Genomic DNA, 27,728 nt, shown 5'->3' on the forward strand with positions numbered 1-27,728 from the left:
GTGACCTGGCCACCATCCTGCACAGCGTCTACCCGCCACAGGATTGTTGCTGCTGATGGGAAGGTTCTGGGAGTCATCCCTCAGCCTCTGCCTCCTTAGTGATGGGGCTAAAGGTGTGTGCCACCACCACCCAGACTGTTTTGTTTGTTTGTTTGTTTTTGTTTTGTTTTGTTTTTTTAAATTGGGCTGTCAGAACCTTTGAGTTCTTTGCATTTGGTGCTGATTTAGCATCTAATCAGCGTTTGGTGAAGTTGCCTCCTTGGCTACTGACTTTGTTTGTTTGTTTCATTCTCTTAATGCTTCCGTTGGGCTTGGTGCTTGGTTTTGTCTAACTTTTGAATTTTAATTAAATCTAACATTTCCATTTTCCCTTTTATCCATTACAACCCTGGGATCTAAGAAGTTATGAACAAACGAAAGACCACCTGGGATGTTTCTCTGCTGTCTTATGGGAGGTTTATAGTTTTGTGTTTAATACTTCAATCCTTAAAAGTACTTGGTTTTTGTTACATTTTCCCTGATGCCCTGACATCTAAAACTTCCCAGCCAAAACTGTTCTGGTATGGACATTCTTACTAATTATTCTTTACTGTCTCTCTCATTTTTAAAGGTAATTTTAGTCTACTTATCTAATGAAAATGAGTACTTTCGATAGGAAAAAAAATCTACTTCCTTTCATTTAATTGCATGATCTAAAAATAGGCTGCGGAGAAACTAAAATTAGAGAGAGCTATTGAGCCCATAAGTATAATAGAAACACTTACCAGTAAAACCGTCCCATATTAGTCATCCTTTGAAAGACTGATGGACTCATGCTAAGGACTGGAGAGACAGCTCAGGGCTGAGGAGCCTGTGATACTCTTGCATAGGACCCGAGATCCGTTCCCTGCACCTATGTCAGGGGGGTCACAGATAACTGTGACTCCTTCTCCAGGAATATAGGACGCCCCCCTCTGGCCTCTGCAGGCACCACACTCATATGCACACACAGACATCATGCACTCATCCACAAATAAAAATAAATACCTTTTTTTAAAGATTATAATTTCCCAGCGCTTCATTTCTAGTTAGGACAGTTAAGGCTGGGACAGGAGGATGGAAGAGGACAGAAGATAGAGGTGACAGACTGGTGCCAAAGGCAGTGACGATAGTATTATACCCAGAGCTCTACAGCAACATGGCGATCTTTCCCCCATTGTATTATACTCCGTTTCCTATACTTTTCTAAATCGCGACTCCTTGCAGACAAAACATTTGTGGTATAAATACAAATAGAATATCAGTCAACCACAGGAAGAACGGACTCCCTGCTCCACAGCACCACAGATGAAGCTGCTCATGGTGATTGACACATGCAAGGAAACAAAGGGCTTTGATGATAACACAGCAAGTGTGCCTGGGATGTTATACACACAGCACATGCAGATACCGTCTTAGTCAAAACAGACTAACACACACACACACAAGTCAAATATAGCAACTCAACTTAAAGCAAGACTAGATACATAAACTAAGTGATCGATCGCATAAATGGAGCTGGCTCCCATCTGTGCTCCACGCCTTCAGCCAGACAAGGAGAGACACAGTGTGACCTTCTGACAGCCAGAAGGAACTGGGACTTTATTTATTAAGTAATCCTGGAAGCCTTTCAGTGGAGATGGGATCTGTAGCTGCTGTCCGTATCACATGTTCTTGTTATCAGTGGGCACGCTGCAGAGAATACCTCAGCCATTCTCAGCTGGATGTGGTCATTGTCAATCACACGCGAACGCTTGTTGGAATCCGAGTGGGTTGCAGTAAGGCCAGAAAACAACTAAATTCATTTTCCCATTTCCATTCTGGGTGGGTTCCAACTTGTGTATTTGCTGTTTGCCGAATTCTAGCTGGGATGAAAACCATTTTGGATTTTGAATTAGAAGGTGACTTGGGATTTTTCTAGGAAACCCATGGTATACCACCTACTTTTTCATTTTTCCTTCCATTATATGATTAAGATGCACACATCTCTCAAGCGCGAAGCAACACCAGGCCAGGTTGTGTTATCTCTGCATTTACCTCCATCCAAGTCTCCAATGAAATGAATGAGCTGTGGGGGAGGGGGGCAGTGACTTACCCAGGGTCACAGCATGGGCCAGAATTCAAACCCACCTCAGAAAGCTCTAGGGCCAGTCTCATGTGGCTCTCCCTACAGAGCTGTGTTTGGAGCCTCCTGAAACTGCGACCCAGTAGCTGCCATCAATTATCTCTAGATTGATCTTGATAGCCAGCTGGTTTGCCGTTACTTCCTATGCTCGGCTACCACTGTGACCGACGAAAAGGGAAACCACTTGCCGTTTCCTGCCCCAACCCCTGAAATTTCCTCCATCGCCTGTAGACAAAGATTTCAGCCCTTTAACCCAGCGCCAGCCACCCTCTGCAGGTGCCCGTTGTAACACCCCATGGCTCCTCGCCTTCACATCGCAATCTCTCATTTTGGAAGCTCACACACTGCCTTCTTTTCTTCTTGAACCGTTCTTCCCTCACACCTTGCCAGAGGCGTCAATCCTTCAGAGACAACCCCTACTCAGTACCGACAGAGCGCCGCCCTTCAACAAGCTGTCCTCTGCATCGTGCCTTTGCCCTGTGACGTGCCGTGGATGCACCACCAGGAAGCTGTGCGGGGGCGGGGGGGGGGCTAATCACAGATTAGCACTATCATTCCAATGACACCTCTTCTGCAAGGCTTTTGCAGCTCCTTTGAAGGCAGAATAGACACGTCATCCTTGACAGACATTGGATGACGGAGAGCGACAGCCGTTTCTCAGCCTCTCCCACAGTTCTCCACTGCTGTGGGAGTCTAAATGCTACGAAATCTGGGGTGGGGTGTACTGTAAGGAAAGCCTCATGTCTCTAGAGGTCAGCTGAGCCTCGCTGGGGCCTCCAGCTTCCGGTGCGCCACCAAGGCCCCCACGTGGTTTTGCTGTAGTTAGGACAGATCCCGAAAAGGGAGCATGGAGTTCATCAGTTTGAGTTTGTGGTCTCTGAATAGGACGAGACTGGGCACTGGTCTCATGTGGAATCTTTGCCTATGGCTGTTAGGGAACTGAAAAAAATGCTCTGCTACTTCACCTTGTGAAATACCTAGAGATAAATCCACACACGACAGGCTCCCTGTTCCACAGCAAAGCAGGGCGTTAAAGCAGAACAGCCATGCTTTGTAATATGCAAAGTCCTCCCTCCACCCCCCCATTCCTCCTCAGGAAAATAAAAATAAAAAGTATGATAATGCCACTTACTCCCTTTTGCAAAATGAACCCAATCCATTGACCGTAACAAGTGGCTTGTTTCCACGTGTAAGCTTTCTTTGATGGAAGACTGCCTGTCTAAGAGCTGCTTTGATGACTTAAAAAAAAAAAAAGAAAAAAAAAAAAAAAAGACAAGAAAGCCATCGTATGAAGGAAAGCCTTGCTATCCTTCATTGTGGGGGCAATCCCTGCTACAAGCATGCACTCAGCTGTTTTGAATATCGATTTATTGATCCCATGATTGAGCTTTGAGTCCTCATATATCTGCTACTTACTGTAGGAGAGACTGGAAGGCTTGTTGACAGGGACCTTGATAAATAATCTCCCGAGATCATTGATTTGTTTGGCAACTCAAGCCTGGTGAATGAAGTGAATGTTTAGAACTCCAGGGTTTATTCGTTTTCCTTTCTGCTCTTCTGAGGCAGAAGTCAGCCTTCCAGTGAGAAGTAATGGACCTGCATGGCGGGAAAGTTGTGGACTCAGCCTCGTCACCCATAAGATAAAGAAAACCTGCTGTAGGTACCCAGTGGACTCCTATCCGTCCATCCGGAAGAACGAAATTGTTGTTACTGGGGAAGTGGATGGGACTCAAGATTATTATAACAAAACAAAGTACACTCACGAAGACAAGCATTGCGTGTTTTCTCTCCTATGTAAAATTTAGAGAGAGAGAAGATACACAAAACGGGCGTGGAAAGAAGAGGGAGGGAGAGGGATGAGGATGAGAAGGTAATGGGGGATGACTGTGATGAGTGGATGTGTGTATGATGTCATAATGAAACTGCTTAGAAGACAACTAGGGATAGAACTTGTGGATATCATTATCAGTCCCAAGAAGGAAACACTGTTTCAAAACCTCTTACAACTTAGTTGTCTCTGGAGCATTGTATATACTACCACAGAAAGAAGAACAGTGATTTGACCAAGAAGGAAGACTTCTAACAAACTCCTTCAATTGTTCAAGTCCCAATTCAGAAACAAAATTAACATGAAAAAACCAGGACATTGTCTCTCAATAGTCTGAATGAAATAAGGAAACCAATCTAAGATATGAGAATAGAGTCTAATAAAAAGGCAGAATTGCTAAAGGAAACCCAACCTAAAATCATAAAGGAAATGAAAAACCCAGTTAGCAAAATAAAAATCCCAGTGTATAGCCTCGCACATAGAATGGTTCGCATGGAAGACAAAGCAGAAGGATTGGATCAGTCAGTAAAGGTTAATGATAAATTAAAGAAATATGAACACAATAAAGGAAAACTTTGCGACACCATGGAAAGATGCAACCTTTCAAATTATGGGTGCTGTACAAAGAAAAGAATGCCATAGAATGCCATAGTGAAGGCATTGAAAATGTTTTCAATAACCTCGTGGAAGAAAATGTCCCAAACATAGAGGAAGAGATCCCCACCCAGATATGGGAGGCATACAGAACAAACAGTACCAGAAGAGTAACTCCCCACAACATACCATAGTTACAAACAATAAAAACATGAAGAAGGGATATTGAAAGCTGTAAGAGAAAAAGCAGAAGCCACTTATAAAGACTGAACATTGAGAATGGCAGCAGACTATTTTATAGACACTTTTAAATCCAGGAGTGCCTGAAAAACGTTCCATTTTTGTAAGATGTAAAAGATTGACAAACCCTTATCTGAGCTAATCAAAACACAAAGTGAAAAGACACAGATTAATACAATTAGACTTGAAAAAGAAGACAATACAACAAATACCAGTGAAATTCAGAAAATCATCAGGATACTTTAGAAGTCTTTATTTCACTAAGTTGGAAAATCTAAAGAAATGGATGACTTTCTAGATACATACAATATGCCGAAGTTGAACTTGGGATAAATTAATGACTTCAATAGAGTCATAGCTACAAACTTGAGACTGAGGAATTAATTAAAATAACACAAGGACCAGATTGACTCACTGCAGGTTCTACCAGAACTTCAAAGAGGAGTTAACATATTACTGAAATTATTCTATGAAATAGCAAAGGAACAAATTCATTTCATGAAATCAGTCTTACTCTGCTACTAAAACCAGATAAAGCAAAAAAAAAAAAAAAATCACCACACACACATACACACACACTCTCTCACACACATACATTCACACACTCGCATGCACACACACACATACACACACTCTCACACACACTCACACACTCAGATGCACACACATTCACACACACACTCACTCATAGAAACACATACACACACTCACACACACACTCTCACACACATACACTCACACACTCACATGCACACACACACATACACACACTCTCACACACATACACTCACACACACATACACACACACTCTCTCACACATACACTCACACACACATACACACACTCTCTCTCACACACACATACACACACACTCTCACACACACATACACACACACTCTCACACACACATACACGCACACTCTCACACAACACACTCACACACACTCACATGCACACACTCTCACACACACACTCACACTCACACTGACATGCACACACACATACACACACACTCTCATACACACTCACACACTCACATGCACACACACACACTCTCTCACACATACACTCACCTCATACACACATACACTCACACACACATACACACACACTCTCATACACATACACTCACACACACTCACACACACACATACTCACATGCACACACACACTCATAGAAACACATACACACACTCACACATACACATACACACTCTCACACACACACTCACACACATACACACACACTCTCACACACACTCACACGCACACTCACACGCACACTCACATGCACACACATACACACACACTCTCACACACATACACTCACACACACATACACACACATTCTCACACACTCACACACATACACACACACTCACACACACTCTCACACACATACACTCACATACACATACACTCACACACTCACACACACACACACACTCACTCATACACACACACACACACACAAAGCTAATGCAGAGACTTCAGAAACTAGTACTGAGGGTCCTCAAAAAACTCAAAATGGAACTTGCAGCTGTATCGTTCTTGTGCTTATACACAAAAACCTTAACAACCCCCTGCGTAGACACTTGAACACTCATGTTCACTGCCGCTCTATTCACTATAGAGAGGAAATGGAATCCACCTAGACGTCCATTGACTGACAGACAGATAAGGGAGACGTAGAACATGCACACAATGGAACATTGCTCAACTGTGGAGAAAATCAAAGCCATAGAACTGACCGATGTGAATGGATCAAACTGGAAAAATTGTACTCAGTGAGGTCACCCAGGCTCAGAAAGAAAAGTGCCCCATGTTTCCTCTCCTCTGTAGACCCTGCTTTCAATCTTTTGTGTGTTTAACTTGGAGCACGTGTGGAATTCAGGTCATCAGAAGCAGGGCTTTGAGAACAGACGCACCGAGGGAGGGGAGCTGGTAGGGTACAGGGCGACGTGGAAATAGAGGTGTTACTGGGGGTAGAAAGATTCAACGTGGAAGAGGTCCGGGATGAGGAAGCTGGAGTGGATAAGCATTAACAGAAATGAAGTGCGTGGAAACACCGTACGGAAACTGATACTGATAGTCAGAGGGAACGGTAGAACACAGGGGATGTGGAACAGTGGGGGGAATATTCTGTGCGGAAGGTTTAAGTGGGACTAAGGGCAAGGTGATAGGAAAAAGCAGAGCAAGAGGATAACTAAAACCAAAGATGATGAAGAAGCTTTATTTACACCCACTAGGTCGTAAGCTGGTAAATGTATGTGGAGTTCAAACAGAATTCCCTCCCATGGGTAAACAATACTGTCCCAATAAAACATGGGTTACTAAATGAGAATCTCACTGCCAGGCATGGGTACTTGTCTATGAGGGATGAACCAATAGGTCAGAGGGGCTTTAGAGGCACCCAAAACAATACAAGATGTTGCTATTAGTCTTGGTTGCCCACCAAAACTAAACAGCAAGACCCGATTGTTGAAGATACCCCTTTGGCTGCATGGCACAGAGACTCAACCTCACTGGGCCAGGAAACTCTTCCTGCTAGCTTGCATAGTGCCAGAAAACGGTTTGCAGGTCACTAGAAAAGACTTCAAGTCTCCCCCAGTGCTGGATCCTGAATGTTACAAAACCAACCTGGAAAGATATACCAAGTGGTGGGTGCTATATTAGCATATAAGGGTAACCAGCTGCTTTCTGATTGGACGTGAGGGCTGCACCATAGGAGGGATCTCATGCCGGCTCAAAAGTCCAGGGACTGGGAAGATCACGGGCCATAGCAGGGAAAAAGAGTTTATTTTGTCAAACTGCCTTTTAATAGTTACGTTGATACCCATACATTATGCTGCTCTCAATTTTGGGCAGAGGGAGCTTCTTTTTGCAGCATGGGTGACTCACATAGGATGAAATTTCCAAGTGTATGCAGCCACGATGCTCAGTTGTGGATGTATTACCTGTACCAACTAAACTTCCCATCCGGGGTTCAGGGCTGACCGGACATGCTGCAGCTGCTGTACACATCAGTTCACCGCAGCCTAAGTTGCACGAATAAGTAAAACCTGGACAAGATCAAGCCCATAGAATTCCAACACGGATAAGAGAGGGCTCCTGAGGCCCCCCCCCCTTGTTGAAGGAGCATCCCCAGTGAGGGATGGTTCCTAAGGGAGGGAGAGGCTCACTTATCTGGGAACATTGTTTTTGCTATAACCCCATACCCATGCGCATATGGACAGCAAAATTGTACTCAGTGTTATTAATAACCAGAACTAAGGAGAACATAAAGTTTGGAGAATATCTGGATGAGGGCAGAAGCAAGAGTTGGAAAGAGACAGTGGTGGATGGATGTGATAAAAAATGCATGGAACTTTCAAAGAATAAATTCAGTTTTCAATAATATTAATAAGGTGGGAGGTAGATTGTGATGGAGAAAAACAGTGTCAGCCTCTTTCCTCCACATTTGCATGTATATATGTGCATATGAGCACATGCATGCATGTGTGCTCTCTCTCTCTCTCTCTCTCTCTCTCTCTCACACACACACACACACACACACACACACAGCAAACAGTCTCCTTGAGTCTGAGGTCTGATATCTAGCACTCAGTGACCTCACAAGGAATGAAAGGGTAAGCTTGCTCTCATGTGTTTCCATTGTTCATTTACTTACAGTGAAATTGCAGTCAAATGTATTGAAAGAAAGAATCTAAGACCTGATTCTCAAATAAACAGAGTTTTTAATTAATGTTTCTACTAGATCTGTTCTATGTCTAATGGAGTAAAAAGTTCTTATGTTGTCTCTAAGAGATCAGGTATTTCAAACCTTGGAAGGAAAAATTAGCTTCACTTAATTTCTCATCATACACACACACACACACACACACACACACATAGAAAGACATTGCACACTCACAGATGCAATTCACAGAGAGAGACGGGCACACTCACAGATACATTCACACACACAGAGAGAAAGACATACACACTCACAGATACAGTCACACGCATAAAAAGACATAAACACACTCACAGGTATGTTCACACAGAGAGATGTGCATACACACACAGAAAGACATGTGCACACTCACAGATACATTTACACACACACAGATGTGTATACACACAGATACATTCAGAGACATAGACACATACACTGTACATAGACACACGGATGCATTAACGCACACTCATTTCAAGTCATGAATGTGACCATTCCTCACCACCACTAATTCTGAATCCTGTTTTCTCAACAGGGTCTATTTATTAATCTCTTCAGTTATCTCAGCTAGGATATCATCTGTTTCCCAAGACTTTTGTAGGAATCAGTGAGCAAAGGGAATCGGGGAGAATAGACACTGGACTGCATACCTTCAGGGGACAGGCCTGGGCTGGAGGCCGAGCAGACGGTCTTCAGAGCATGCAACTGAGTGGACAGCTCACCTTCGGGGCATTCGGCTGGATGGAGGGTGGAAAGCTTACCTTCAGGGAAAAGAGCTAGCAGCCTGGGTGTGGATCCTTGGAGCGGGAACTTGCCAGTTGTCAGTTTCTCGTGTAAGTGACTTCTCCCTGAATAAACCTCACTTAACCTGTACTGGGTCTAGTACATCTTGATTCCATGCGTCCTTATCTGGCACCAACGTCACAGGTGTGGGCGGGGTGGATATCTCACTATAGGTAACTATTCTCATTCACCTGAAAGCTGTGGTGTTTTCAGAGATTGGGGTTTTTCTCGCAGTTCAGAGGCTGTGGGAAACCAGATAGTCTCACCAATAATGAGCAGCGGTACAGGCAGTATAAACAGAAAGCACCTGTCCATGAAAAGGCAACTTGAAAATGAGGGTAGAGCTGTGTGTGTGGAATTCTTTGCGTGTAGAAGACAGTCTTACCTAGGTTTAGAAGTGGGGTCTATTTGTGGGACCACTCAGATGGCCCAAGCAGTAAAGGTGCTTGCCACCAAGCCTGGCAACTGAATTTGGTCCTCCTCAGAGCCCACAAGGTAGGAGTAGAGAACTGACTCCTACAAGTTGTCCTCTGATCCCCACATGCACGCATAATACGTAAACGTTAGAAAGTCTACTTGTGCTATGAACACATGTACTTTGGAGAAGAACGATATAGCTGATGTGGATTCCAAGAGCCACTTGGAAGCCCAGAGAGGGGCTTGGCGATGAGGAGTGGCTGACGCGGTTAGAAGTAAAAGGAAAGAAGCTGCCAGGACCACACTGAGGCAGTGTGCTGCGGGGAAGCAGACAATTCCCGAGGAGAGACAGAAACCCGAGTGTGGACAGCAGCTGGGAGGAGCCGGGGACATGGAGAGTGTGTGATGTTGTATTAGTTGCTTTTCTCTTCCATGACCCAAAGTGACAAAGGAAGAAAGCATATTTGAGTGTGTGGTTTCAAAGGGATGAGTCCGTCATGGCCCGGAGGCTTGGTGGTCAAAGCTGCAAGCCGGGAGTCCACATTGAGCTCTCCGCTCAGGGTGATTCGGGTATTCTTTGGGTCTATCAGCTTTTTTGCCTTGGGTACTTGAATATGCTATAATATTTCCCCAAACACAGTCTCCACATTGTTAGGTCTCCTTCAAGCACTGTTACCCTCTCTCTCTTCCTGAGAACTTTCCTCAATCTGAGGTCTGCTGTGTGGCAAAATGTATGACAAAACCAATTTAAGGACGGAGACCTTATTTTGGCTCATAGGTTAAGGGATTCAGTCTACCACGTGGGGAACTCAAGGCTACAGGAGCATGAAGTAGTTTTGGCTCTGAGTCTACATTTTATTTATTAATAAACCAGTGAGTGGAGTGCTTTCTGCATTCTGTGACCACTTAATATACTAATTGAACTCTAGGAGAGCATAACAGAGGCTCTCCCGCTAGAATGTAAGGGACAACTTACTTCCAGCTCTTACCCCATGATACAGAGAACACTCCTGTGGACTGAGTCAATCGCACAGAGGCTCTGACATCGACTCCAGGCAGACAGCATCAGCGCTGAATTTGAGAACAACCAATTGGAGTCTGCTGGAGAACTAACTATCTGATAGGGAGGGGCCATGAACTTCCCACATCATTATCAGACATGTTGTGTTAGTGTGTGAAAACATGAAAAACAATGTTTTGGTTTTTTTTTTTTTCCTGTTAGTATACACCCTTCTACATTGTGTAGTGGTTGCCCTGAAGTTTAGAACAAATTTTCCAAACTTCACACTCATGTTTGAACAGTAAACACCAATGTACAAATGCTGTGAAATTTATAATGATAAAAATAGTCTCTTCCATTTTATATTTTAAATTCATTTTATATTCCAATCATAGTTTTCCCTCCCACCTCTCCTCATATTCACCACCACCCCCCCCTCAAGGCTCCTTCCCAGCTCACGTAAAATCCACTTCTACCAAAGGACTCCCTTGAGGAGTCAGAAAAGCCTAGCCCATTGAGTCAGGGTAGGAACAAGCACCCCTCCCCAACACCGCATTAAGGCTGAAAAGGTCATCCCACCATAGGGAATGGGCTCCCACAAGCTAGCTTATGCACTAGGGATAGATCCTGGTTCTACTGTAAGGGGCCCCTCAGATAGACCAAGCTACACAACTGTCTTCCACCTGCAGAGGACCTAACTCTGTCCCATGGAGGCTCCACAGTTGTAGGTCTAGAGTTCACGAGTTCCCATGAGCTTGGTTCAGCTGTCTATGTAGATTTCTCTATCACGATCTTGACCTCCCTTGCTCATGTATTCCCTCCTCCCTCTCTTAGACTGGATTCCCAGAACTGAGCCCGATGCTTGGTTGTGGATCTCTGCATCTGGTTCATCAATTACTGGATAAAGACTCTATGATGACACTTGGGGTATTCACCAATCTGATTACAGGGGAAGGCCAGTTCAGGCTCCTTCTTCACTATTGCTCAGAGTCTTAGCTGGGATTATCCTTGTGGATTCCAAGGAGTTTCTCTAGCACCAGGTTTCTCTCTAACCCTGTAGTGACTCCCTCTATCAAGATGCCTCTTTCATTGCTCTCTCCCCCTGTCCATCCCCCACCTCCACCATCCCCTTCCCTCCTGTTCTCATCCCCTATCCCCTCCCCTTTACTGCCTCCCCTCACTCCCATTTTACCCAGGAGATCTCATCTAATTCACCTTCCCAGGGCGATCATGCATCCCTCTTAAGGTCCTCCTTCTTAGCTTCTCTGGAGCTGTGGAATGTAGTCTGGTTATCTTTTGCCTTACAACTAGTATCTACTTATGAGTGAGTACATACTGTGTTTGTCTTTCTGGGTCTGGGTTACCTCACTCAGGATGTTTCTTTGTAGTTACATCTATTTGCGTGTAAATTTCATGATATCATTGGTTTTTTTTTTTTTGTTTGTTTGTTTTGTTTTGTTTTTTTACAGCTGAATAATACTCTGTTGTGTAAATATATCACATTTTATTTATCCTTTCTTCAGTTGAGTGACATCCAGGTTGATTCTAGGTTCTGGCTATTACAAATAATGCTGCTGTGAACATAGTTGAGCAAGTGTCCTTGTGGTGTGATTGAACATTCTTTGGGTATATGCCCAAGAGTGGTATTGCTGAGACTTGAGGTAGATTGATTCCCAATTTCCTGAGAAACAGCCATACTGATTTCCAAAGTGGCTGTACAAGTTTGCATTCCCATCAGCAGTGGAGGAGTGTTCCCCTTTCTCCATATCCTTTCCAACATAAGCTGTCCTCAGTGTTTTTTATCTTAGCCATTCTGACAGGTGTAAGATGGTATCTTAAAGTTGTTTTGATTTGTATTTCCCTGATGATTAAGGATATTGAGCAAATCCTTAAATGTCTTTTGGCTATTTGAGAATCTTCTGTTAAGAATTATCTGTTTAGCTCTGAACCTCATCTTTAATTTGATTATTTAGTATTTTGATGTCTAGTTTCTTGGGATTTTTTTATATATTGTGGAGTTTGGCCCTCTGCCAGATGTGGGGTTGGTGAAGATCTTTTCCGATTCTGTGGGCTGCCATTTTGTGTTATTGACTGTGTCCTTTGCCTTACAGAAGCTTCTCAGTTTCAGGAGGCCCCATTTACTCATTGTTGCTCTCAGTGTCTGTGCTACTGGTGTTATATTTAGGAAGTAGTCTCCTGTGCCAATGTCTTCACGGGTACCTCACACTTTCTCTTCTATCAGGCTCAGTGTAAATGGATTTATCCTGAGGTCTTTGATCCACTTGGACTTGATTTTTGTGCATGGTGATAGATAGGAATCTATTTGCAATCACTTCTGCATGTTGACATCCAGTTTTGGCAGAACCATTTGTTGAAGATACTTCCCTTTTTCCTTTGTACCATTTTGGCTTCTTAATAAAAAAAAAAAAGCAGGCGTTCATAGGTGTTTGGATTGATATCAGGGTCTTCAATCCCATTCCATTGGTCCACCTGTCTGGGTTTTTGTTTGTTTGTTTGTTTTTCCATATGAAGTGAGTATTGTTCTTTTAAGAAGTATTGTTCTTTGATGGAGATTGTATTGAATCTGTAGATTGCTTTTGCTGAGATTGCCATTTTTATTATGTTGCTCCTTTACATGTTACTTGGCCTTTTTCCTTTGCAGCTCTTAGTATTCTTTCTTTATCCTGTATGTTTAGTGTTTTGATTATTATGTCCAGGAACTTTTATTTTGGTGTTCTGTAACTTCTTGTATCTCCATAGGCATGTCCTGCTTTAGATTAGGAAAGTTTTCTTCTATGATTTTTGTCGAATATATTTTCTTTGCCTTTGAGCTGGAATTCTTCTATTTCTATCCTTATTGTTCTTAGGTTTTGGCCTTCTCACAGTGTCCCAGATTTTCTGGATGTTTTAGGAGTTTGTTGAATTTAACATCTTCTTTGACCTAAGAATCTATTTCCTCTAATGTATCTTCAATACCTGACATTCTTTCCTCATCTCTTGTATTCTGTAGTTTATGCATGCAGCTGAGTTCCTGTTCATTTAGCCAGATTTTCCATTTCCAGAATTCCCTCAGTTTGTGTTTTCTTCATTGTCTCTATTTCAGTTTCCAAGTCTTGAACTGTTTCTTTCACTTGTTTGATTTTCCCCCCTTGTGGAAAGGAGAATCTTTAAGGGATTTATTGATTTCTTCCTAATTTCTTTAAAGGAATTTCTCATTTCCTCTTTTAGGGCCTCTATCATCTTCACAAAGCCACCTTTAAGGTCGTTTTCTTCTGCTTCATCTGAGTTGGGACGCTCAGGTCTTGCTGTTGTATGAGCTACTGGTTCTGGTGGTGCCTGATTGCTCTTAAAGTTGTTGAGTGTATTCTTACGTTGCCGTCTACCCATCTCCTCTTCCCATTGGTTCAGGTGGTGCTTGCCTCCCTAAGGGGCTGCTGCTCTTGCAGGGAATGTTTGGTGGGGGTGCTGGGTTCAGTGCTGGGTTGGATGGTGGGCTGGGTCTTGTAGGTTACAGTGTAGAATGGGTGGGAATGGTGGTGGAGCAGCCTGCCAACTGGATACTTACCTGCCATCTTGCTGCTGGGTGGGAAGTGGGAGGGGAGGGCAGGAAATGTGCCCAGGAGCTTAGGGTCTAGGGATTAGAGCAGTTTAACTGGGAGATCAACCCATTATTTTACTGTTGCAATTCATTTCATGTGTACACACACACACACACACACACACACACACACACGTGAGAAACATTACTCCTAGCATTACTTCACACAAAAATTTGTTACATCAGTTAAGAAAAAGAGAAACTATTTTAACTTTAATTTACCAGTGGCCTTCTACTCTACATAGATGTAATTTCTCTGTAAAAATTTCTTTTAACACTGTTTCCAAAGCAGAGCTGCTGTCAATAGCGACAATAAAAATCTCATTTATGTTAGTATGAGAAAGGTTTTTTCCCCCTTTTAAAGTTGGAGAGATTATTTTTTCCAACAGTGTAAGTATTTTTCTCTATCCTCTTTTTCTTAAAGAATTTCTTTGAAGATGTCGGATGGAACTCTTATCTTTGTTCCCTTCTTCACAGGGAGTTTTTCACCCCCCTCCAGCTCTATCTAAGATTTTTATCTTCGATGTTCTGAGGCTTAGATGTAATGTGCACAGCTGTGGGTCCTCCCCACTTCCAGGATTTTTTTTTTCTTTCACTTATCTTGCTTCATGGTTCTGTAATTTGGTATCTGACAATAACATGGGGGTGGACTTTGTCGTTTCTGCTTCTTTATTCTTTTTCTGGAGATCCCATTGTCCAGGTGTCATGTGCTCTACAGCCCTGAAGTCTGGGGTTCCTGTTGTACGGATGTCACATGCTCTACAGCCCTGAAATCTGGGGTTCTTATAACCCATGTGTAATGTGCTCTACAGCCCTGAAGTCTGGGGTTCCCATTGTCCAGGTGTCATGTGCTCTATAGTCTGGGTTTCATTGAGAGAGCCTGTCTCAATGAATAAGATTGAGGAGTGACTAAGAAAGATTCCCATATTAACCTCAAATCTCTGCATGCACACGCGCGCGCGCACGCGCACACACACACACACACACACACACACACACACACACACGGGAAAAAAAGGCAAGAGGAAACTTCCCACACCTAGCTGCCTCGCAAAATGGTTAGATATGAAAAATAACTTTGCTCGTGTAGATGAAAAGAAAGTCATGATGAAAGACAGAGCAGTGGACTTCTGGGCTCCAGAGCTGCTACCCCAAGTGGCCGTGGCGGGAAGAAATCTGATGTAGTCCACTTTCACCCCAGCACCGTCCGCCCTGGAGTGGGGGTGCAACTGTGAGCATGAAGGATGTCAATGCTATGATTGTATGTTACACACCAAACATCAAGTTTCCAAATCAGATTTAAGTTACTCAAATGGGAGACTGCCCCCTATTGTGCCATATTGTTTTAAGATGTGTTACATTCGTTTATGCTGTGTAACATTTGTTTGATGTTGCAAAAATGTGTTACACTCTTTAATGTTGCATTTGTTTAACTCGGTGAAGCTATGTTACTGTGCCTGCCTAAAACTCCTAATAAAGAGCTGAGTAGCCAATAGCGAGGGAGGAGAGAGAGATAGGTGGGGCTGGCAGGCCGAGAGAATAAATAAAGGAAGAGCAGGAAGAAGGGGGAGTGAGATAGGAGGAGAGGAGGAGGCCACAGGCAGCCATCAGCAACACACAGTCAGCCACAGAGTAAGAAGGAAAGAAAGGAATGGGTAATAAAGAAAGGTAAAAGCCCAGAGGCAAAAGGTAGATGGGATAATTTAAGAAAAGCTGGCTAAAAACAAGCCAAGATAAGGTCAGGCATTCATAAGTTATAAATCTTCCGTGTATTTATTTGGGAGCTGGGTGGCAGGCCCCAAAAGAGCAAAGAGTTAAGAAAGAAAGAAAGAAAGAAAGAAAGAAAGAAAGAAAGAAAGAAAGAAAGACAGAAAGGAAGGATTGCAGCCCCAAATAAGCAGGGCTCACTGGGTATCAACCTTGAAAGCAGACATTTCAAGAAAGAATGAATTTCTTTGCTGGCTTTAAAGAGGCAAATGAACAGCTAGGAAGTGGTGGGTTTAATCCCAGCATTCAGGAGGCATAGGCAGGCGGGTATCTATGAGTTCCAGGCCAGCCTGGTCTACAAAGCTACAAAGAGAAACCCAGTCTCAAAAAAGAAAGCAAACAAACAATGTTGTACAACAACAACAAAAAAAGGCAAACAACCATGTAGGGATAGGACCTAGGGCTGGGACCTCAGTATGGGCTCAGCTGGGAGCAGCCTTGGCCAATAGCCAGCAAGAAAATGAAGACTGGTCCTAGACAAGCCTAAAGAGATAGCTATAAATTCTGCCCACCACCAGCTGGGGCAGGGCTCCCTAGAGAACTCTGAATCATGATTCACTGGTGAGCTGGAGCAGAGCTGGCCCCTAGCAGCCAGGACTCCAGTTACAAAGTTACCTTGTGCCTGAAGAGCTTACCTGCAGGCCTTTGAAAGAGCAAATATACACTCCCCTAGACACTGATGTGGTGGTAATTAGTTATTCAGCAACAGAGAACTAATACAGTCGCCTTGGACAAGAAGTGAAGTCCAGTCCTCCTGCTGTGAAATGCAATAGTACATGTAAGTCACCAGCTTTCTACATTCTTATCATCCTGTGTAGATAAAAAAACAAAGCTGTTTCGTGATAGCATCGGCAGAAATGGCATTTACTGAGACAGAGAGCACTGGGGAGTGAGATTCCTTTAGTGCACTGGTTTCATTCAGATCTTAGGGTGTTGGCAGAATGACCTGCCATATGATTTTATGTCTAGCACATCTTGTAGGTAAGGACCCCAGGGCAGAAAGAAATATTTGTTTTACAGGGTTGAACAAAATAGTAAGCCGTTGAGCAACAGTGATGGAGAAGGCTTTGAAGGTAGAGATTAGTCAGTACGATAAACAGTTGCTCAACGCTGGCCAGGAGCAACATGGCATATGAGATTCTGTCCTGCACCATCATCTTAACAAGCTTCCGTGAAGATGAATTTGTGTTGGGGGAAATATTTCATATATGTGAGAACCCGGAGCAGTGGAACCCCCTGCCCAGACAAGCAGCCTTAGCCACTGGAGAAGGAGGTTTGCAAGAGCATGACAATTTTAATATGTCTCTACTCAGCATTTCAAAAGCAGATTAAGAATCTTAAAACAGCAGCTAAGAATTCCCACACAGTGCCTGCAGTGAGTGTTCACAAGAAAAGGCCCAACAATAATCAGGCATGGATAGAGGAGGGTTTGCAGGGGAACCCCTCATGGTTGGGCTATTTGCTGGTGATAGACTCACAGAGAGGCAAGGGCAGGGGACAATCGTCACTTCCACTTGTGGATCCACCTGTCACTGCAACATGCTCCAATGGATAACTCCAATCCAACATTCACTCACATAACCTTGGCTAAACTAGATGTGTCATAAAACAAACCCATAAGTGTGAATCTGGGAAAAGGACAGATAGGGATTGGAAAGGGGTTTGACAGCAATTGGAGGAAGAAAAGAGGGAAATAGTAGTCAGAATACATTGTATCTATATATGAAACTGTCCAAGACAGTAGTAATCGATACAAAATAGGTTTAAAAAAAATTAGTGAGCCATACGGCTCTCTTTAAAAATAAAAAAGTTAACTCATAAAATTCTACCTCAAGAAAGTTAAATGTATTAATATCCTGGGACTGCTCAAAACATGATTGGCCTAAACAACAGAATTTATTCTGTCACATTTCTGCAGTTTACAAGTATGAAATTCAGGGAAGAGCCACCCTACCCCGAGAAGCTGTAGGAAGGGCATTCTTTGGCTCTGGCAGCTTCTGGCAGCCATCTGTGTTTCTTGGCCATCTGTGGGGTCCATGATACATTAATGTCAGGTATTTGCTCTCCTTCCCTGGTGGGTATATGTCTGACTGCCCCCAGGCTTTCTTTTAGAAGCTGATTTGGCAATTTGACCCGTGGTTTCCTTGTGCAGCTCAGGACAGTCCCACTGTAGTTTCTCGGGCCACCTGAGAAGAGTCTCCATTTGAATTAAGTCAAATGCACAGGTTGCATGCATTTGCAAGACCGTATGCCTTTTCTAGGCCTCCATTCAGTACACGCAAGTGGAAATGTGTTCACCTCCTTCTCTAGTATCATTTGTTGAAGCTTTAACCCCAGAGCTCCGAAACATGACCTTCTTTGCAACAAGGCTGATGTCAATGTCATTACTAAAATCAAATGAAGACACTGGTAGTGGGACTCATCATGTCCCACAAGGGAAAACTTGGATCCAGACCCCGGCACACAGAAAGTGGCCCTTGGGATGAAGACAGAGGCCGGCTGCGATGGCTAGTCTTGGCGGGGTCAACAAGACCACATGTGGGATAAACTAAAATCCAAGTTGCTGGGCACACTTGTGAGGAATTTTTCTTTATTGGATCACTTGTGTTGGGAAGACTCGCCCTAAATCTGGGCCATACCTTCTGAGGTCATCTCACATAAAAAGACACAGAAGAAGGAAGCTTCTGCCTTCTCCTGGCTTGCCCTCAGTCTTGCTAGCAAGTGCATTTGCCTTGCTGCTGAGGGATTCCTTCGCTGGTGTTAGAAACTGCTTCTTCAGGATTACAACACAGACTGAAGACCAGCAGCTCTCTCGGAATCCCCTGGGATTCCAGCACCAGATAAGGACTGCTGAGGCAGCCAGGATCATGGAGGGGACAACACACGGATGCTTGGCCTCGCCATCAGGAGACAGCCATTGTTGAACTAGTCAGAGCACAGCCTGTAAGTCACTCTCATAGATGGTGTGTGTGTGTGTGTATGTGTGTGTGTGTGTGTGTGTGTCCCACAGACCCCTAACCACAATGTTTTTACATTTCTGCACCTCAGTACTACCAGATTGCTAGGAGATACCAGAAGCATGCAAGAGTCACAGGATCAATTCTCACTCACAGCCCCTGGAAGGAATCAACCCTGCAGATAGGTGCCTTAGCCCTAACCCTGCAAAGCTCTGAGATGAAGTAGTCTGCAGTGCATACTTTGCAATGGTGTGTCTTGCAGACTGACCCAACATGTAGATGAATACTGCTCACACGATACTTAAATTGTGAATTTTAATTGACAGTAATGTTGCGTTCACCTATGAGCATTCCTCGGAAAGTGGGTCTTTTATTTACTACTTTATAAATAATATAAATATCATGAGCAATTAACTCTCCACACATTTCTCATTTTGTACATTCTTTTGGATTTGCCCTATTAAGTAGAAATCCTATATCTAAGGGTCTAAAAAAAAAAAAAAAAAAAGGAAATGTGCTAAGTTGCTTCCCAAAAAGTTGTGACATTTCTGCTTGTGTTATCTATGTGACTAGTGATTTCTTTTTTTTTTTTTTTTTTTTTTCATTTTGTTTTTATTCTGTGACACTTCAGACTGAACCTAGGGCCCCCTTTGTGGTAGACGAGAGCCTGGTGTACCCCCTGAGCTACATTCTCTGTCCCAGCCTTTGTTTGAGTGTTTGTTGGGGGTTGTTCTGTTTTTTTAACTTTTTGAGACAGGATTGTCACTTTATTAGCCGGGCTATCCATGAACTCTCCAGGTATCCCAGTCAGGCCTTGAACTTGCCACTCTCCTGAGTAGCTGTGGTGAAAGATTTACATACCTTGTTACCATCATTTTCCTGGATCATTTTAAGTACACTCACAGGATTTGAGTCTGAGGACACTTTCGGATTTTTTTTTAAGGGTGTGTCTGTCTGTCTGATCCTACACATTTCTTTCTCTTGCTTTCTTTCACACTGTTACCTATGCAAAACTGCCATCAACCCTGGATTACACTTCCCTGAACTTAATTAAACAGAGCTCAGAAGCAAGGGATTCGGGAGAAGGGTGGATTTTTAACGGGTGAAGACGTTTGCTTTATTAATTTTGACTTTTCATGATTCAAAATTGGTGTCTTTAAGTGCATGCTAGCCTTTATAATAAGAACGGGAGTAACTTTGGTGCCGTATTCTTTCCCATTTTCCTGAACTGGCTGTAACATTTGGAAGACTAACTTCCACATTGTGCAGAGAACTGGGGTGGGCGTTGGCCATTTTTCCTCTGTCCCTGGTTGAGAGGGAATTCTGCTCTCCTGCCTGTCCATCACTCTCCGACTCCCTGGGGGCAGCTTAGGATTTCTGTTTAAGATTTATCAATAACTAAATATGAATAAAATTTTAAAAAGTTAAAGCTTCCAAGAGGAGGGAAAAAAAAAAAAAAAAAAACATTTTCTTGGGAAATGCCAGAGATTACATCTGCCTGCTTCTTCCACAGCCCGGCATCCCTGATCCCTGCCCACCATACAGCTAGCATGAAGAGTCTGCTCTCCAGACTGAACCCAGGGAGGAGGAAAACAAGCCCCAGCCCTCCCTGCGCCACCCCGCCCCCAGCACCTACAGCCCCTAGCCTGTTTAAAAGCCCCTGAGCTGGCGGGTCCCTGCAGCGCACCTCTGCACCTACCTCTGCAGCCTCCATCCACCTGAAGTACAGGGCAGAACAGCCAGATAAATGGGATCTGGGGCGCATTTTGCTAGTGCAATAGGGAGTAATTGTTCCTGCAATGAATCAAATCACACTCTTTCTCTCTCTTACCCTCCCTCCTTCCTCGGCTTTTCCAGACTGGAGCGCCCTCCCAGCTAACTTTCCCCTCACCCAACGATGCACACCGAGGAGGAACCACCCGAAGCCAAGGCGATGCCATCTGCAGGGTCGGAGCGCCCGAGGCCCCTGCGCCGCTCCCGCCCCGGGCAGAGGCCGAGGCTGGGCGCCCAGTGGCGACCAGGAAGGTCGGAGGGAGGGTGCGCTCCTCCCGCCCCACACCCAGTCTCTGAGCCGGATATATAGAGTCACGTTTGGGAGCCCCGAGAGCAGCAGCGCGGTTCAGAACAGCTTGAGAGCCTCCCGCGTCGCTGGGAGGACCCTGACCGCCAGTTGGGGAGCCACCCACCCGCACTAAAGCAGCAGGTACCCAGATGGGCGGTGGGAGACCAGGAGGCTGGGCTGGGGAGCCTGAGGACTGGGTCTGGAGAGCAGTAGCAGGCGGGTCTTACATGAGAGGTCAGTCAGAAGAGAGAGAACCCAGAGAAGGGTTGATCAAGGTGAACATGGACCTCTCCAAGGGACAGAGGCACCTGACTGGTCCCCCTAGTCCGGGGGTTATTCCTAGAGACAGCATGGATATCCGGGCCACGTGTGCTATGGTCCCCTTTCTTATCCTCCCTTGCCCCACCCTGGGCTGTGAACATCCAGACCCTCCCACTCAGAGACTCTCCCGGGTCATGCACCCCAGGCTGAAAAGGGCTTGGGTGGCCAAGTAGGGTCTGTGCTGCTGTGTCAGAAGTTTGTGACTTCCCCAGGTGACTTGGCATCATGGAGAGAACAAGGGGGCAGGTGTCAGGGCATCCAGCTAGGACTTAAGGAAGGCTGCTCACATACACTCATTACTGCAGTCACAACAATTCATGCCCAGCCTAGGAATGCCTTCTACCTGCCAGGCTCCTGACCTGAGCCTCCTTCCTGTCTGCTTACAGGGTAAGAATATGAACATTTTTTTTTTTTTTTTTTTGTCTTCCATGCATTATTTACCGAGTGTTGAGCGACTATGATTATCTCTGTGTCTGCAAGATTCCGGCTACCCTTTAAATCTTGCTGAGTGTTCCATTGTTTGTGATCAAGGGACCAAGTGAGCAAGAAACTCAAGAGGGTTGTGTGTTTTTGCTTGCTTGTTTGAGGCTGTGTCCAGAGTTTGACATTGCAAATGGAAATAGAAGACTCAGCCTGTATCTCCACAACTTGTCTCTCTGCTTCTCCATTTATGTGGTGTTTGATTTGGGGCCATAGTTAACTCTAAGTCACAAAGTAGAACAAAGTAATTAAATAAAATTTAAGGCAGCTTACGAACTGTACAGGTAGTCAGTCTTAGCAAACTTCCCTTTTAGGGGGTGTTGGGGTGTCTAGAGATGGCCAAGAGGTTTCTCCTACCCAAACTTCAAGGACAGCGGTTTCTTTTATGTTGTTTCTGAGACCCTGCATCTTTAACTTACCCTTCCCTTATATCTTTTATTTTCTAAGGGCACCTTGCATGCCTATCTTGAGAGATATTCCCCTCACTCCAAATGATAATTGTGGGGCTGCAATTGTCTATCAGCTGGTCAGTATCACTAGGGGAAAGTACGTGATGGTAAAGGAACTAAAATGTGACCCGGCTGGCTGCTGAAGAGAGATCGCTTCAGAGACCTGAGAACTCAATAGCTAGTCTGCGGGTTCCACCTTGAAGTTTATCAAGGGTGTAAACATCTTGGGGGCTGTAGAGGAGGTTCAGTGGTTAAGAGCACAGGCTTCCTATTGCTGTGAACAGACACCATGACCACAGCAACTCTTATATAGGAAAGCAATCAATTGGGGCTGGCTTACAGTGTAGAGATCTAGCCTGTTATCATCATGGCGGGTGATGTGGAGCTGGAGAAGGAGTTGAGACTTCTACATCTTGATGGGCAGGCAACAGAAAGACAGAGTGACACTGGCCTGGCTTCAGCATTTGAAAACCCGAAGCCCACTCTTGGTTTCTCCAACAAGGCCACGCTTCCTAATGCCACTTGCTAAGCATTAAAATTTGAGCCTATGGGGGCCATTCTTATTTAAACCACCACACTGCTCTTGCAGAGGACCTGAGGGTTGTTTCCAGCACTCACATGGTAGCTTACACCACCCATAACTCCAGTTCTGGGGTATCTGGTGCCCTCTTCAAGCCTACTTGGGCACCTGGCATTATTGGGATACACGTATGTGCATGTAGGCAACATACTTTTATGTATAATATAAATATAATATAATATAATATAAATAAATTTAAGTAAATAAAGTATTTTTAAAAATACAGATACCCTGATCATATCATTTTCCTTATTTTTCTCTTGAAGATCCATATTATATACTTCTTTCTGGCAATATTTGGACAGCCATAAAAATTCATTGTTTCAATTCATTCATTCATTCATTTTTGTCAGGGTCTCATGTAGCCCAGAGTGGCCTTGAACTTGCTCTGTAGCTGAAAATGACCTTGAATATTATATACATACATACATATATGTGTGTGTGTGTGTGTGTGTGTGTGTGTGTGTATATATATATATATCATGTCTCACCTCTCCATTTTATGCAGTGCTAGGGGTGAACCCAGGGCTTCTGTGCGCTAGGCAAGCACTCTTCCAAACAGACTGCGTCTCCAGGTCCAGAAGGCTTCACAAGTACCATCTCAGGGGGTCAAAGCAACCTATTTGCTCCCATCATCATGCTCTGATGCTGAGTTCTCTGGGAACATACACACTAGTGGCAAGGACACATTCTTCATGTTTTGTTTGGTTCACAGACCACTCTGAATATCTAATAAAAAAGTTACAAGATACAAAACCAAACACACTTTCGGAAGTTCACAGCTCCCTGATGCCCAAACATCCAGATTCCACATATATCATATACCCCCACTTCTGTGGAATTCAGACTGGAGAGTTGAGCAGAGCCCCGCAGTGCGAAGGTTACTCAGCTTAACCTTGAACTGTCACTACTGACTTAACAAGAGGCTTTTCACATCTTCATTCAGCACTGGGTTTCCATTGTACCCTGACCCCAGATCCACAGCCCCGTTTCAGAGCTTACTGGGCACTGTGTTTTTCTCACAGCAACCCTAATTCAGGTGAGTTTCCTGTAAGGGCGACGTTAACCTGTAAGCCCCACTTGCCCAAGGACAGATAACTTTCTGGAATGCTGGGGGCTATGGTTCTTGTGAAAGAAGAGGCCATGTGTTTTCACATCAGTAACAAGGTCGGTTGCCCCAACTGTACAGGATGTGCTTGATCACACTTGGGTAGGAGATACACAGACAGGAAGTACGTCAGGATGTATGCTTACCCCTGATTGGATGAAGGCAGGAGGTACCATAGCCTTGTGTGGGGGGTTGCCTTTAGGAGTACCTGACTGACCTAAATTCAGGGCCATTTCTTCGGGAATCCTGAGTATGGTCCTGGCCAGTACTAAATAAAGCTTGTTTATTTAGTACTGGTCTGGAGTTGGTCTGTCTCCTCACAATTTTCAGGTTTAACATTTCCCACCACAGACTTAGAATTCAAGTCTGTGCCTCAGAATACATCATTAAGCTTCTCTTTATTTGGATTTCTTTACTGGCACAAGCATGAAAAACCATTTATCTTAAAGGTACTTTGTATTTGAGCATAAAAAAGAGATAATTAAGGCATGCACGGTGGCACATGTCAGTAACCCCAGCACTCAGGAGGTGAGGGCAGGTAGGATCAGGAGTTTAAGGTATCCTTACTTATACAAAAATATCTAGGCCAGCCTGGCCAGTCAGGAAGCTGCCTCGATTGAAAGGGAGAGAGATGGTAGTTGCAAATAGTCCTAGCAACCAACCTGGAATAGTTCCGTGTTAATAATAATGGTATGAAAGGGAACCTGTTCACTACATTTTTATAAGTAGCAGTGTTCGATATTTTAAATACTGATTAAATGTTATGTGTACAAGACTGGAATTGCCAGCTGCGTGTAAGGGATAACATCTTGGAAGACACTTGCTAAGATGAACTAATGCTTGAGCTATCCTCAGACTGAGTGGTGACTGAACAGTAACATTTTCTTCAGTAGTGTTTAGTTGGGTCATTTAGTTGTCTAAGAGCTGTCAATCAGTTCAAGCTAGCTTTTCCCAGTCGTCCTCCGTAACTCTGATGCCTGCTAAGGAGGAGCTGAGAAGCTGCTGCCTTGACAACTCGTCTCTCGTGTGGGACTTTTAAACCGTCTTCTACAGAGCTTCCTGAAATTTTGAATCTGCCTTGGTAGGGATTGCTGAAGGCTCTTCTGCCACAGGCTCGCTCGGCTGATCTATATTTTAAGGAAGTAAATCTCCACAAAGTCAGTAAGGAGAAGGGGCTGGACAAATGAAGGATTAGAATCAGGGAGAGTTCAGGGCAAGAGAGCTATGAGGGAAAGGCAGAGGTAGCAAGGACTTGAGGCTTGAGTGCAAGTCTGAGTGAGTCCAGGGGGAGGTCGTCAATGAGGGTAGAAGAAGCTTGAGATTGATTCTTCTGCAGATACTCCTGAGTGTTAAAGGTGTATGTATTTTTATTTTTAATTGTGTGTGTGTGTGTGTGTGTGTGTGTGTGTGCACGTGTTTAGGTATGCACATGAGTGCAAGTGGAAGCCTCAAGCTTCAGATGTGCCCTAGAGCTGGAATTACAGGTGGCTATAAGTTGCCCTGTGTGTGTGGGGGGGGGGGATGCTGAGAAGCAAGCCCTGCAGGAACGCCTGCTTCTCCTCTGAATCTTCTCTCCATCCCTGTCCGATGCTTGAATTCAAAGCTGTGGGTTCTCTGCTACTGCACTCCCAGGGCCCATAAAGAACAGAAAGGACAAAACAGAACTCCCAATGCCTCTGAAAGGGACACCGGCCAAGCAGAGAAGGGATATGAAAGAAAGGAGGAAAGGCTCTCATTTCAGGCTCTTCTGCTGTTTAAATTATTTTTAAATCCACACTCGCATTTTATAATTTTTAAAGGTTATCACCACGACGGATATAGCTCCTGCTTTTCTGGCTTGAGCTTAGATGGGATGTGTTATAATTTCCTAAAATGGCAAAGACCAGGGAAGGGAGGACTGAGCCTCATCAAAGGGTTTATTCTAAAGCACAGTTCACTCCCTTACTAAAACCCTTCTCTCCTTCCTCCCCTGGGACAGTAGTTGGGATATTAGCAGTTAAGTGGGAAAAAAATGGAGGGGTGGGGGAGGGCAAGCTTTTGCAGGTGAGACAACTCGAAAATACTTGGTTTAACCCAGTTAAGTGGTTTTACCACAGGAATCCTCCGAGCCCACAATATCCTAATGAAGATTGAAAATCATCAAAGGTGAAGCATGTCTCCTGTGGTATTTCCTAGACCTGTGACCTTCAAATGCTTCTGGGGGAGCATCTAACAGAGTCAGCATCTGAGAAATCGTTGTGCGGGAAATCCTGCGGGACACACTGCCCTATATTAACATATTAGTCTTGAACATCCACGATCTCTGTTAACTGTTAGCTGCTCTCCATTCGTTAATGCTTCTTCCTCGGGCAAAGCAAAGGGCACTGAGTGAGTCAGTCCTCTCTGTTAAGTGGATGAGGAAGCACTTCCGAATGGATAAGCAGGACCCACAGTCTGACTAGAAGGAAACTGTTCTCTTCCAACGTTCCTTTTCAGTGTCTGTTTTCCTGGTGAGGCTCTTCTGCCAGACCTGACTGAGGTTCATTGGGTCTGTTGACACAGGTGAGAGACTTAAGAGTGGTGAAGGCTTCTCAGGCAGAGTCTTTGGTTTCTCGAATTCATGTTTTCATCTTCTGGGACTTCATCTGAGGCTTGAAATCTGCCACACTGATGTCTTTGTCGTGGGCATTTAGGCAACAACTGTTTTCGAGTCTTATACCTCCCTGTCCCTATTATCTGTAATTTGTTGGTGGTGGGCTGCAGGCAGGAATACAGTCTGTGACTGCAGAATCAAATTCGCAGGGGTAACAGTTCTTAAAAGTGGTCCACACAGCTTTGGACCCTCCAGTTTCATCTGCTCAGAACTCAAGTACTAAGCCAACAACAGCTTGGGGGGGGGGAGCAAATTCAGCTCCTGACTTTGTGTGTCTTTCAAACTAGAAAGAAACGGTTGTTACTTTTTTTTTTTTTTTTTTTTTTTTTTGAAGTTAAAAATAATGAAGGCTATTCTGTGGCATGGGTAAATTAGAGTTGGTTTCAGATGAGGTCTTTCTCCACAAACTTGTCCTCACGTTGCTCTGCTCCTGGAGTTGTTTACCCTGGAGAGGACCAGAGCACAGGCCCTTGTGGATCTAACAAGCAAGGCTTGGCCAATCATCTTCAATATGCCATAAAAGAGACAATAGTGAAAGGCAGAGAAGTAATATTTGTTCAATGTGGCCAATCTGGGAAGAGGAACAAGAGAGGTCAAGAAATGCCCCCAAGTCCCTGGCTTGAAGTTTAGGTTTAAAATGGAAGATGAGAAGTATAGTTAAAAGGACCCCAACAAGGTGTGGTCCCATCCTCATTTTCCCAGCTACAGTTTCTCCTGTAAGGTAACAGTTGTAAGAACTGGGTGAAGTGTTTTGAGTTCGTCTTCTGGCTGGCACCAGACTCCGGCCTCTTCCTTCACCCAGCGTGAGATTCCTAGGGAAATTCCAACTTCTTGGAGACCATTGTCTCAATAGTCTGATAGCCAAGGGGAGGGGCACCAGGGTCTGTTCAGGACATCCGCATCCCTGCCAGGATGGTTATAATTCTGCACCTGAACCAGACCAAAGGGTGCAACATATTTCTTTGTGCAGCCAACAGTATAACTAAATAAATAATGAACAATCTAGCCTTGCCTTAATTGTCAGCCATGGACAGTCACAGTGTTTCCCAG

The 27,728-nt window shown here is 44.3% G+C and overlaps 1 protein-coding gene across 2 annotated transcripts in view; it reads left to right on the forward strand.

Moving 5' to 3' along the window:
* Positions 1–21,070: 21,070 nt before the first annotated feature.
* The window catches only part of Far2 (fatty acyl-CoA reductase 2), a 98,461-nt gene continuing 91,803 nt past the window's right edge, over positions 21,071–27,728 (forward strand). The window contains exon 1 of one of the 2 annotated variants that reach the window (XM_051173375.1): positions 21,071–21,249. The gene's annotated coding sequence lies outside the window, so the exon portion shown is untranslated. Of the gene's footprint in view, positions 21,250–21,743; positions 21,817–27,728 lie in introns of those variants that run through there. The other variant, XM_051173376.1, reaches the window with a different exon arrangement.

Source organism: Phodopus roborovskii, unplaced genomic scaffold (assembly GCF_943737965.1).
Source record: "Phodopus roborovskii unplaced genomic scaffold, PHOROB, whole genome shotgun sequence".
In the NCBI taxonomy this organism is placed as follows: domain Eukaryota; kingdom Metazoa; phylum Chordata; class Mammalia; order Rodentia; family Cricetidae; genus Phodopus; species Phodopus roborovskii.